Source organism: Alosa pseudoharengus, unplaced genomic scaffold, assembly GCF_046254945.1.
Source record: "Alosa pseudoharengus isolate Yale_2024_CS ecotype anadromous, Long Island Sound unplaced genomic scaffold, YU_APseudo_1.1 YU_APseudo_1.1_scf_22, whole genome shotgun sequence".
Lineage (NCBI taxonomy): Eukaryota > Metazoa > Chordata > Actinopteri > Clupeiformes > Clupeidae > Alosa > Alosa pseudoharengus.
This window is the reverse complement of record NW_027468680.1, coordinates 11,060,814-11,072,192: the sequence shown is the minus strand read 5'-3', so window position 1 is coordinate 11,072,192 and position 11,379 is coordinate 11,060,814. Positions and strand designations below refer to the sequence as shown.

At 40.3% G+C, this 11,379-nt stretch overlaps 1 long non-coding RNA gene across 1 annotated transcript; it reads right to left on the bottom strand.

The window, feature by feature from the left end:
* Positions 1-364: 364 nt before the first annotated feature.
* Positions 365-1,953, bottom strand: LOC143139280 (uncharacterized). The gene is made up of 3 exons (XR_012990367.1): positions 1,599-1,953; positions 850-969; positions 365-531 (listed from the first exon to the last, which is right to left on the bottom strand). It is a non-coding gene; the product is annotated as an uncharacterized LOC143139280 (long non-coding RNA).
* Between the last annotated feature and the right edge of the window lie 9,426 nt (positions 1,954-11,379).

The window sequence follows — 11,379 nt, the reverse complement described above, 5'->3', positions numbered from 1 at the left end:
AGATAAAAACACAAGTTGGAGACCGTTTTCAACACGTTTCATCCAGTCCTTCTAGTTGCAGAGTTCGCAGGTGCTAGGCTGGCGCGAGTCAACAGTATGTGTAAGCCTGCCACTAAAAACAGTCTTACCCACTCCATAGTACACCGAGGCAAATAAATATAACGCCTGAATAGACGAGGACTGGGTGAAACGTGTTAAAAACGGTCTCCACTGATAAATAACACACTTGCTAACTTGGAAATTAGGTCCTATGTCCAAAATCCTGAACCACCCATTTAAGCTGCTGGACCAGTGTTTGCTTTATGTTGTATACTCAATTTTCTCATTGTTTTTCATTCTAATAGCATGTGTTGACCTCGAAACAACAGGCCATGGGTCGCTTAATGCCACAGTTACGCTTTAACTGTCATGTCAATAGAAAACATACTTACTTACATCCCATGTCTTTAGAAAAGTGGCATCATCCTCATGGAGGTAGAAAGGAAGGCCACGGAGCGCCACAGCACGTCGGATATTTACATCTGAGGATCCCTGCATGAGAAAACAAGCCAGTTAATAACTACAAAATGCAATTCAATAGGATTACCTTTCTTTGATAGTACAGCTTCTGAAACCAAAGCATTCTTTTTATCTTAAGTCCATGGAGGGGTTGTAATCTACAAGACCTCTGCTTTCAAAGGGGGTCAAGCACTCTTAGTATGTGGAAACAGGGCCATTGTTAGTAGGCGGTGTGCAATTTCGAGCAAAAACTCAAAATAGGGGGGTAAGTGTAAAGATTTAAAACACATTTGGTCAGAACCACACATGAAATGAATCTATTCCAAGTATTTGTACAAAAGAAATGCTTACCTGGGATTCCAACATGATTGCAGGCCACCACCGAACCAATAGGCTATGTCTGCGGGGAAGGACGTCTGATATGATCTCCTTCCTTCTCAATGCCAATGTTGTTTGCATCAACTTCTGAATCTGTGAATTGAAGGACGAATACACATTTGAACATACTGACAATCTCTATTAGGACAATCCACCATCTCATGATGTCGCTTTAAATGCCACTTTAAATGCATCCTTAAATGGCCGAGAACAGTTTGCACATTAAATGGTTGTTTTCAACTACACAGCTGACATGCGAATAATACACATTCTGACTGAGCATGAACTGTGTGTGACCGTGTCAAATGAATTTAGGCTACTGACTTAAATGTGCAGACAGTCAGTAACATGACAGTGGACTAACGTTAATGGAGGAAACATTGCTAACATGCTGTAAACGATAATGTTGCAGGACCTGTGCCCTGTTATCAAGCAGTGCACCACAAAGCTTGCACTTCCAAGCTATTGTGTTAAATAGTGCTAACGGGGGTTAATTAGTTCATATTTTTAGTACTCACATTGGCAAATTGAGTTAGATCGCTGGCTGATCCAGCAAGTGCTGGCATACAGCAGCCAAATTCTTAGCTGCTAGTGCTAGCTAGTTCTAACCGGATAAAGTTACGTCACGTAGCCTAAGACAATATTTTCAAACATTCGGGTTTTTAAACAATATGATAAAGGACGTGCTTTAGGGTCAACATGCACCTCACTTTTCCACTTACGTTTAATTGCGGTTTTTCTCTCTTCTCGTCGTCTCCTCTCTCGTTGTCTATTTTCACTGCTCTTGTTCTCGTCTCTTGTCATCTGGTGGTCGACCGTTGGCGGCGTCGCTTGTCACTCGGCGTTGGTGCTGTACACAAGGTCCACGTATGGCAGAAGATCCGCCTACAAATTTGCTACAATTTGCGAAGTTTCCCACGCTTTCTATTTTTTCAAATTACTTAAAGCGGATGAGTGCTGTCAACTTAAAAGTTCAAATTTGTTCAAGTAACACAGACGATTAGAGTACTATTAACTTTTTTTCATTTTTGAGTGTTTACAAATCAAAAACATTGTTTTACTTGTACTGTTCGGTTTTACAGTGTAGTTGAATCAGTTTTCTCTTCATGGTACTGACCAAAATGTATTATGTGTACACATTCTTCACCTAAATCCATAGAATCCCATTCATTTCAATAGCTAATTAACTTAAGTGGTCTGCAGGTACAGGAATGAGTTTATTTCTTGTTAACATGATTTCTCTTAAACTCTGGGACCAGGGCTACAAGATAATACCACTTTTTTGGGGGAAAACTGTTTTCTTTCAGTAAAACACAATAATCTCATGTTAAAGTCAGATAACTGACTTTTACCATTAACAGGCACTTCAACCGTTTGGTAGAGGTTCATAGAAATTAAATGGGAGGATCCTTTGAAAAATAATTTACAGATTTTTCATACTACAGCCTAATAGAGCAAGATAAAACAAAAAAACAATTTTTTCATCACTTTTATCATGGTGTGCCAGTTAAAGGGTTAAATGCTTCGTGGTAGTGCAGCATGCGTGTCAGCTAATGTATACAGTTGAAGTAGTCTCTTCACACGTACGGTAATCATGCCAAACAACATTAATTAATTCAGGGTAGCTTCATATTATAGCCATGTAACTTACTGGGTGGTTTTTGGTGGTAACATTAACGTTACAGACAACTTGGATTTAACTAACTGAATGTGTTAACATGAGCTAGCTTGCTAACGGTAGCTAGAACTATCACTGCCACTAACGTTAACGTTTGTGAGTCTGCTGTTAAACAATTTCATGAGGTGGTCATGGTTTCCGAGTGTGTTGCGCTAATATTTTCTCTTCGGATTTTTAATGTTTGTCAACATCATTCACTGATAATGGTTCGTGAAAGTCTTGATATAAAGTTCTGTCAATAGCAGTGATTAATTCACTCTTTTTCTTTCTTTGATTGACAGGGCTGACCCCCAAATGGACCGTGGAATCTAGCTGTCTTCATGGAAGTAACTTATCACAAGCTGATGCTGCTTTTAGAGTAGGCTATCCATTCAAAAATAAAGTAAACTGTCAAATAAATAATTATGTCGAACTGTTTTATTTCATTGCATGGCTATTTTTTGCCCATTTTCTCTCAATGCAACCCAAATACTGGGTTTAGAAAACCCGACAACTGGTCATTTTAACTAGCAGTTCTGTTGATATAACCCAGTGGTTTGGGTTGAACCTATACCCAATATACTGTGTAAATTTTACTCAACATTTATATAGTTATAACCCAGCACATTGGTTACCTTTACCCAGTCTATTGTGCCAATTTAACTAACGTTGTGTTCATATAACCCAGCGTTTTGGGTTAGAATCATACCCAACCTGCTGGGTTTAATAATGTACCCAGACCATTGGGTTAGGATAACTCAATGTGGTGTTGGTCCAATAGTTAACCAGCGGCTGGGTTATATTTGGGTTATTTTTAACCCAACATTTTTTAGAGTGTAGAAAAAGTAGGTATTTAAATGTGTCTTTTCCAAAATCACTTTTCAAATCATAAATGCATACACATTCACATTGAAAACATAAAGGCCCAAGAAAATAAAATAGCTGGCAATAACCTAGTCTAATTGTAAATACCCTTCAAATGTTCAAGTGATGCAGGCCTGAATGCAGCTCGGGTGCATTGTAGCCCTAAACAAAATGGCTGCTTCACCACGAAGGCAAAAACAAAAGAAAATGGTACCTTTACTCAATGGGAATGTAGCGCAGGATCAAAGGCAACAGCAGCAGGAGATATGACGAGAAGATTCACAATGAAGATGAGACGGTTGAAGAGAACGATTCATGCAGCTGACGACCTCGCAAAGTCCACCACTTGGCAACGCTATCTGGCTCCGTCGGGTCTTTGGTTGTCGGTCTCACAGTTTCACACAGGCTTAACTAGTCAAGGTCGCTGGTTGCTAGCTTGTTAGCAAAGTCCATGCAAAGCACTAGCCACTAAGTCAGCAGCCAATTTAAATTTCTTTCTGTCTTTGTGTGCTGAGTCGTCCACTCAACCGGACATAAACTATCACCATTTAGCCTACGCTTTGTATAAGAGTTCTGGTTGAACACTTACTAAACTGGTGCATTACATAAACAGTTCTCTATCAGGAAACATGCTTCTCGACTCGTACTCTTTGGTGCTTTTCTCCCAACTCCATTTCACGTTGTCTTCATGAACATTTGTGTAACTCTTTCTTCCTATTCTTACAGGCATTTTAAAGCATTTTAACATATTATTAAACAACAAATATTTAACATTTTAAATGCTATTTTCAGTAAACATGAGCATTACCCAATATGCATTTCTCTTATTGAGAAAACTCATAACGTCATTGCTGGTCAATGAATCTTAACTTTTTAACCTTACATTCTATTTAATAAACTATGAAATTATGTATTCAAATCTGTATACATTTTCAACAGGGTTACAAACACATAAATTAGGTCAAACCTGTGGCAGTGCCTTTGTGTCCTGCAGAGAAACGAACAGTGTTCTTAATGCTCGAGTTCATATGTAGAGACACTGATGATGATTCGATCAAAGTTTCAAGTTATGTTGAGCCATCTTAGTGTTAATAACGATTTTAGAAAAATAACGATTTTGACCCGACCATGTAGCCTACTAAACTACAGTTTGGGTACGTTCGTAGCCTATTTCAAGTGACAAAATCTATGACTAAAGTTTAGCTGACGATATAACATCCTACTCCACTGTGACTTAGTTCATGACACTCCTGTTAATAGGCTAAACTATTATTTACATTTGCTCAAAGATTTCATAAGTATAAGTCCTTTTCGCTCCCTACGTTGATGTATTCCAAGCGATCTGCTTCAGGGGCGGGGACGTAGTAATTGAAATACCATGCCTGGGTACGTAATCGCTCTCAGGGACGCTCTCTGTTCGCTGGTTGGTCGGCTGCCCAACTGCCGAAGTAAACGAGCGTGAATCAACCAATTCCAGACGGAGTACTGTAAGGAGAAGAAATCGACCGGAAGTACGTAGGCAGGCCAAGGCCAGGCTAAAACATGTGGCCAGAGAACTGTTAAAGCCTATCTGAATGAGGCGATACATTGCGTTTGTGTGAAAGGTCATCCAGACTTGTGAAGGAAGCAGAAAGTGCTCTTTTGGCCGGCTGCGTTTCCAAAGTGCGGGTGTGACCTTTGCAGGTGTTGCTGTTGAAAAGACAGGTGCCTTGGCTCCGGAAGTACAGATGAAGGTGAACAACTATGGGTGACAAAGGCTCACAGCAATGGTTCAACAATCCAAGCGTGTGTATGTGTGTGTGTGGATCTGTGGATGTGTGTGTGTCTGTGTGTGTGTGTCTGTGTGTGTGTGTGTCACACAGGTAGTGAACTCCCAAACCGCTGAAACGCTAGGAACACCTGCTGTCAAGCCAAATGCCAAGGCTGCCTGCCACTGAAGGAGCTTAAAATAAACTCGATCACGCTCTAGTACACCCTCCCACAGCACACTTCCTCATATCTGCAACGGACACAATAGAGTTCTTCTTTCTGGAAACATCTTCTCCAATCATGTAACTGAATTGCAGAGCTTTGCTATAAAGACTAGTTGAGTTTTCATTCATGTTTTTCTTTTCATGTATTTTCGTTAAATGAATCTTATCAGTGATTGCTGCTGTCTGTTGCTGCGTGTATGTGCAGAATGTTTTGCTGTTACTGTAAATCGTGTACACTGACTGTTACAATTACCAGTGAAACCTACAGCTGACATACCAGTTTTATCATTTAATTGGATAAGAGAGCATATTATTTAAAGGGATACCAGGCAACGTTTTCGTGTTAATTAATCATCTTCGTAAGTCGGTATATGGTTAAATTACTCATTACGGGGCGAATGAAGGCTCTCTCGCCCGCCCCTACTGCCTGTAGGAAGAATATCCCACTTGCAAGTTCGGTGTATCCTACCCTCCGACCGAAGCAGTATCAGTTTACAGCACAGAGGCAGGCTAACAAAACGCTAGAGATTGTTGCAAACGTGTGTATAATGGCAGAGCCGGCGAAGAAGCAGCGAAAACCCTTGACGGAAGACGCAAAGAAAAGGAAAAGAGCTTCAGACCGAGCGAGGGGGAGTTTCGTAGAGAAAAAGCATCAGGCTTGCCTGGTGTCCCTTTAACAGATTCTGTATATAGTTAACCATATACAGAATTACACCTGGCAAATAATATGCTCTTTTATCCAAAAGGTTATTTTAGACTTCTGCTACTCTATAAGTGCTCATGATAAAAAAAACAGTGTAGTTATTAACAATTTAATGACTGAAGAACATTATTGTGGCCTAAATAGTTGGCAAAATCTAACATCCTTCTCCCGATTTCCTGGTTTGCTCAACATCTGCGGACCAAGGAAGGATTCTTTCGATTTACATGTAAATAGAATGAAGTTGGATCATTAACTTGTCTACACCCTATTTGCAAGGGTGACGAAAGGCTCTGACCGACACATCATAAATGGAAGGTCACGTTGGTTGCCAGTTATATTAAGGCCAATGCAATGCCTGCCTGTGAGCACTAGCGTTTATTGGCCTAATGATTTTCACAGTTCTATTTAAGCTTGGCATTAACATGCAAAGCTTATGTGGGCTGAGTAAATTAAGTAACATGCAAACAAATTACAGGACCTGTGCATCTCTTATCTAATTATTCAAATGTCAGAGGGGCTATGAATTGCTGTTTGCCAGCTAATGAAGCTGCTAAGAGGCTGAGCTGAACCATAGGACCCACCCATTTGGCTTCATGTTTGAGTAAACCAATCCTTAGGGATTAGAGGGACAATGCTTTTATCTGTTTTTTAACACATTCATTTGTGATGAAATGTTAAACATAAACAACTATGGTCTATAATGTACGGTGTACAATGTACTCCACATTGCATCTGACAGGAGACATTGTATGTCTGTTTATGTGTGTGTGTGTGTGTGTGAGAGAGAGAGAGAGAGACTGCCATTTTGGATTTTGTCTCTGTCTCTTTTGTTCTCTATTTGTTTTGTCGCCCCTGGCTATATATGCTCTCAACAACAGGTTACATGTCTAAAGTGCTATCAGGGTGAGCTATAGGAGCCACACATGATTTGTGGCAGTTCACCTCCACAACGCAATAACCCCACACTCAATTACTTATTTCTCATCACCTGGGGGCTTGCAGTATCAAAGATCTTAGAGGGCGAGGCGGCTAGACATTGCAAAGAACAAACGGAAAAGTTTGACGTAACAAAAACAATTTCTCTCCTCGTAAAAGGACTGGGGTTGCTGTGTCAGATGAGTAGGAGTCTTTGAAGTAAAAAATAAATAAATAAATAACAAACCCACTTTCGAACACAAATGAAGGTCTGATAAAAGCAGGAAACTCGTCTGGGTGGGTTAGGTGAATACCTGCCGCTGCAGCTGAGACGCGACTTGTTATGTAAGCTGACTGAATGGAGACTTATCAGGAGGATGCGGGGGAGGAAGATATGCAGAAACACAATGTCAACTGTAGTTACCGTGAAAGTGGAGAATAATCTGACCAAGGCCTGTCAATTATGAGGCAGAGAAGACAGTGAATGTAAACCAAAGGGACTGTGCTCTGGTGTGAAGCTGAGGGTATCAGACTTTACTAACCATGCAAACACAAGTGTTTCTGTGTGTAGGACAATAAAGAGCTTTGCCAGATAGAAAGAGGATGATGCAAGTCAAAAAAAAAATGCTCAACTACAATTCAACTACTATATTGACTCCAATACAATGCCACATTATTCAGTACAGTACAAGACAATATAATACAATGGAGAGACTGACTGAGTAATGTTAGAGTATGTTATTTAAGAAAAAAATATCTCCCCCCCCCCAAAAAAAAAACAGGATATGAGTGTAGAGATTCCTAAATGTGAGCATACTGTTATCTCTCTTGTCATGTCAAACCCTTAATGACTTTAAACTTCACTTTAAGTAAGTATATATACTCTTTTGATCCCGTGAGGGAAATTTGGTCTCTGCATTTATCCCAATCCGTGAATTAGTGAAACACACACAGTACACAGTGTACACACAGTGAGGTGAAGCACACACTAATGCCAGTGAGTTGCCTGCATCAACAGCGGCGCTCGGGGAGCAGTGAGGGGTTAGGTGCCTTGCTCAAGGGCACTTCAGCCGTGCCTACTCCGCCCTCCGATTACAGGTCCGAAGTGCTAACCAGTAGGCCACGGTTGCCTCATGAACTGGTGGGAGTGGCTAAAGAGGCTTCGGAGCTAATAACTAAACAAAGTGAACAGCTCCTTCACTATCAAACTAAACATTCAATTATTGCTAAGCGGAAATTTAATTGTTGTTCTGCTCTCACCCCAAAGTCAAATGAAACCTTGTCTAATTCAATCATGTATTTTAATCATAGTCTTGCCGAGCCTTCGCCACCATCTCTGTGTGACTTATTATCTTATGCAAGGAGTCTTGGGGCCCGAAGCAGGGGTCATAGACAGGGCTTATTACTTCAGCTTGAACATGCCTCCCAGGACCATTACATTACATTACATCACATTTGGCTGACGCATTTTTAACCAAAGCGACTAACAATATGGTAAACAGTTTAAATTTTAAAGCAATTCTCTCAACAATTTTAGGACAATTTAAAAGTGGTAAAACGGCATCAGTGACCTGGGATAAGATGAGATAAGATGAGATAAGAGATAAAATATATAAATATATATATATTATATAGAGAGAGAGAGAGAGAGAGAGAGAGAGAGAGAGATAGATAGATAGATAGATAGATAGATAGAGAGAGAGAAAGAGAGTTGTCTTTGTAATGCATCCAAGCACATTAAAGACAGGCAGGCAGAAAGTCAAAAATTGGCAAATAATGATGGCCTCTAAGAAAAAAAGATTACAAGCTAATAGCACTTAACAGTGGTTATGGAGGAAAACTGTATTCAGAAAACTTACAGGGTAGTTAATGTAATTTTTGTCTTAGCCTTTTGTAAATCCCAGAATGTTCAAAGGGATTTAGTAGCAAAACTCCTGGTTTATGTAACGAAACTGGGTTCCCAAATGTTATCATAACCTTCTGTGACATTTGAGAGCAAGTGACTCGTCGGAAGGAGAGTAACTTCTGGCAGAGTTCCGTTCACCTCAGGGAGCCGGGAGATGGTCCACACGGGAGGCTGAAGCTCAGGCATCTCTGGAGATGGGTCTCAGCACACGGTGTCTACTCCCAACAACGGGCAGAGGAATGAGACAAGAATGAGAAAGCATTTTCAGCATTAATAGTATATTTTTACTACCATATTTCTCTTGAGACTTAATCAGGATGATGCAGATCAGGATCCAGGCTTTATTCTTTTCAATGAGGGCCAGTGGCCCTCAAGGGAGAGAGGTACATGTTTGTTTCACCCCATCATGGATTTTACCAGATTCTCAGTATTTCTCTTCTTCTCTGAGGCGTATACTAACTTTATGTTACAAACAAAAGAAGGAGTGACCTCTAGGTCCAACCCAGTTTGAATATGCAATAGAAAGGGAGGATGAGGATTAGGCCTTCATCAGGTCTGGTCAGCTTCTATTATCTTTTAATTAAAACTACCCCCTTTCCTGGGAAGTCCTTCAGAGGCCTGGACACATGCTGTTCTACAAACATTCACACCTTGGTGATAGGCAAAAGGCATCTACACAACTTCATTGAATTCAAGGCTAGACAATGGATACATTGCATACAGACCAAAGACACACACACAGGGTACACATGGGTACAAAATCACAAATGACCATAAGAACTACACAGTATTCAAGTCATAAAGACTTGAATCATTAAACTGTTCACATAAAATATGAATACAGAATTATTTCCTTCAGCATGAGGCCGGCCTTGTTGGCACAGATGAGAGAAGGCGAGAGGGTGTGTTTGTGTTACTGGGGAGATCCACAGGAGTGAAAACAATGGCAATGTAACTGAAGGGTACATGGCTGAGAACCAGAGAGAGAGAGAGGCCCAGAATAGGAAACATTTCTTAATTTATTGTTATCAAATAAAGAGGCATAGCATTAGTGGGTAGTGGTGTGAGCGCTCATTCTTGTGTGTGCACATCTGTGTAAGTTAAACAGTCACCAATGGAGATAACTTGGGTAGCAGCAACAAACAACGTAGCCTTTTTAAAACAACTATTCTGTCCTAGCAATTGCGTCCTTGCAAGGCGCAGACAGATAGCTAACTGAAGAATGTGGAATGAATAAAGCTCCAGAACGTTTCTTCAATGAATTTTACTGATCCATAAAACATGCCTGTCCAGTTCTTTCACTCATTACATTGTTGCTCATTCTTTTTTCTCGTAAAACTATAAAAACTAGATGTACCGCATAGCGGTACAAAATATGACCGCCGCTCAGTCCTGTACATCCATTCCGCGAAAATAAATCATATTAATGAATTTGTCTCCATCTTCTACTCCATCCCCCACTCTTGAAACTTTTGTGTATGCTTGTTTGGCACACAAAGTAGCCTACTGGCGCTGCAAAGGTGAATAGATTTGTTTCTGGGCCAAAACATTTGTAGCATTGTTATAAAACCTTTAAAATCTCTAAACAATCACAAGTAGGGCAGTTCATCACAGTCCTTACAACTAGACTGATGAAAGGTACACCTGTAGGCTACATTGTATTTGGGAAAAGCAGAAGGTAGCAGCATAATGTATTCATTTATTTATTATTAAACAAAACAATCCATGTCAGTTCCATGCAGTTTTCAACAGCTATCAAGAAGAGAGGTCATGTCACGGATTTTTGTGAATGTTTCTTCTACATTGAAGTTTAGTCATGTAGTTCATATGATATTCAGCTTTATTGTCAATGCACAAATGAAATACCAAAATGCCGTTTTACCCAGTGGAGCAAATAACTGACATGTCCAAAAGGGCCTTCATGAAATGCATTGCGAGACTGTTACACATTTTAACGGGCAAAGTTGAAGAGCTACTGTCCGTTATTGTTTGTGCAAATAATATGCTGATTCATGTTCCCTTGCATTTTGCAACTATGAGGTCCATGGTTAGTCTGGCTTTCGCCAGACCAAGCTCAATCTTTTGACGCAATCTTTTGATTTTCACCCAGCCTAGTCCATGCTAGGCGCCCGATAGAAATATTGTTTAATTTTGCGATTGAGATATCCACACATCCCCCCCCCCTGCGACGTGTTCGCCCCCCGGTTTCAGAGCTATTGTAAATGCAAAAATGCATAGAGGGAGTTATGACAAAACCGTGACTGTTAACAAACATAAGGTAGGCCCTATGCTAGGCCTATTACACAACACAAATTGTCACTAGCCTATGCTGGCGACCCAAATAAAATCTCCTTTGGAACCAATGGCTTACACCTACAGTATCAAGCTGCCACCTCTTGGCGAAAAGTTATGCATATCAGTAGTAATACATTTCAAGTAGCTGTGTGAATCACCGAAAGGGCGAATGAAGTGGACACTTCTAAAT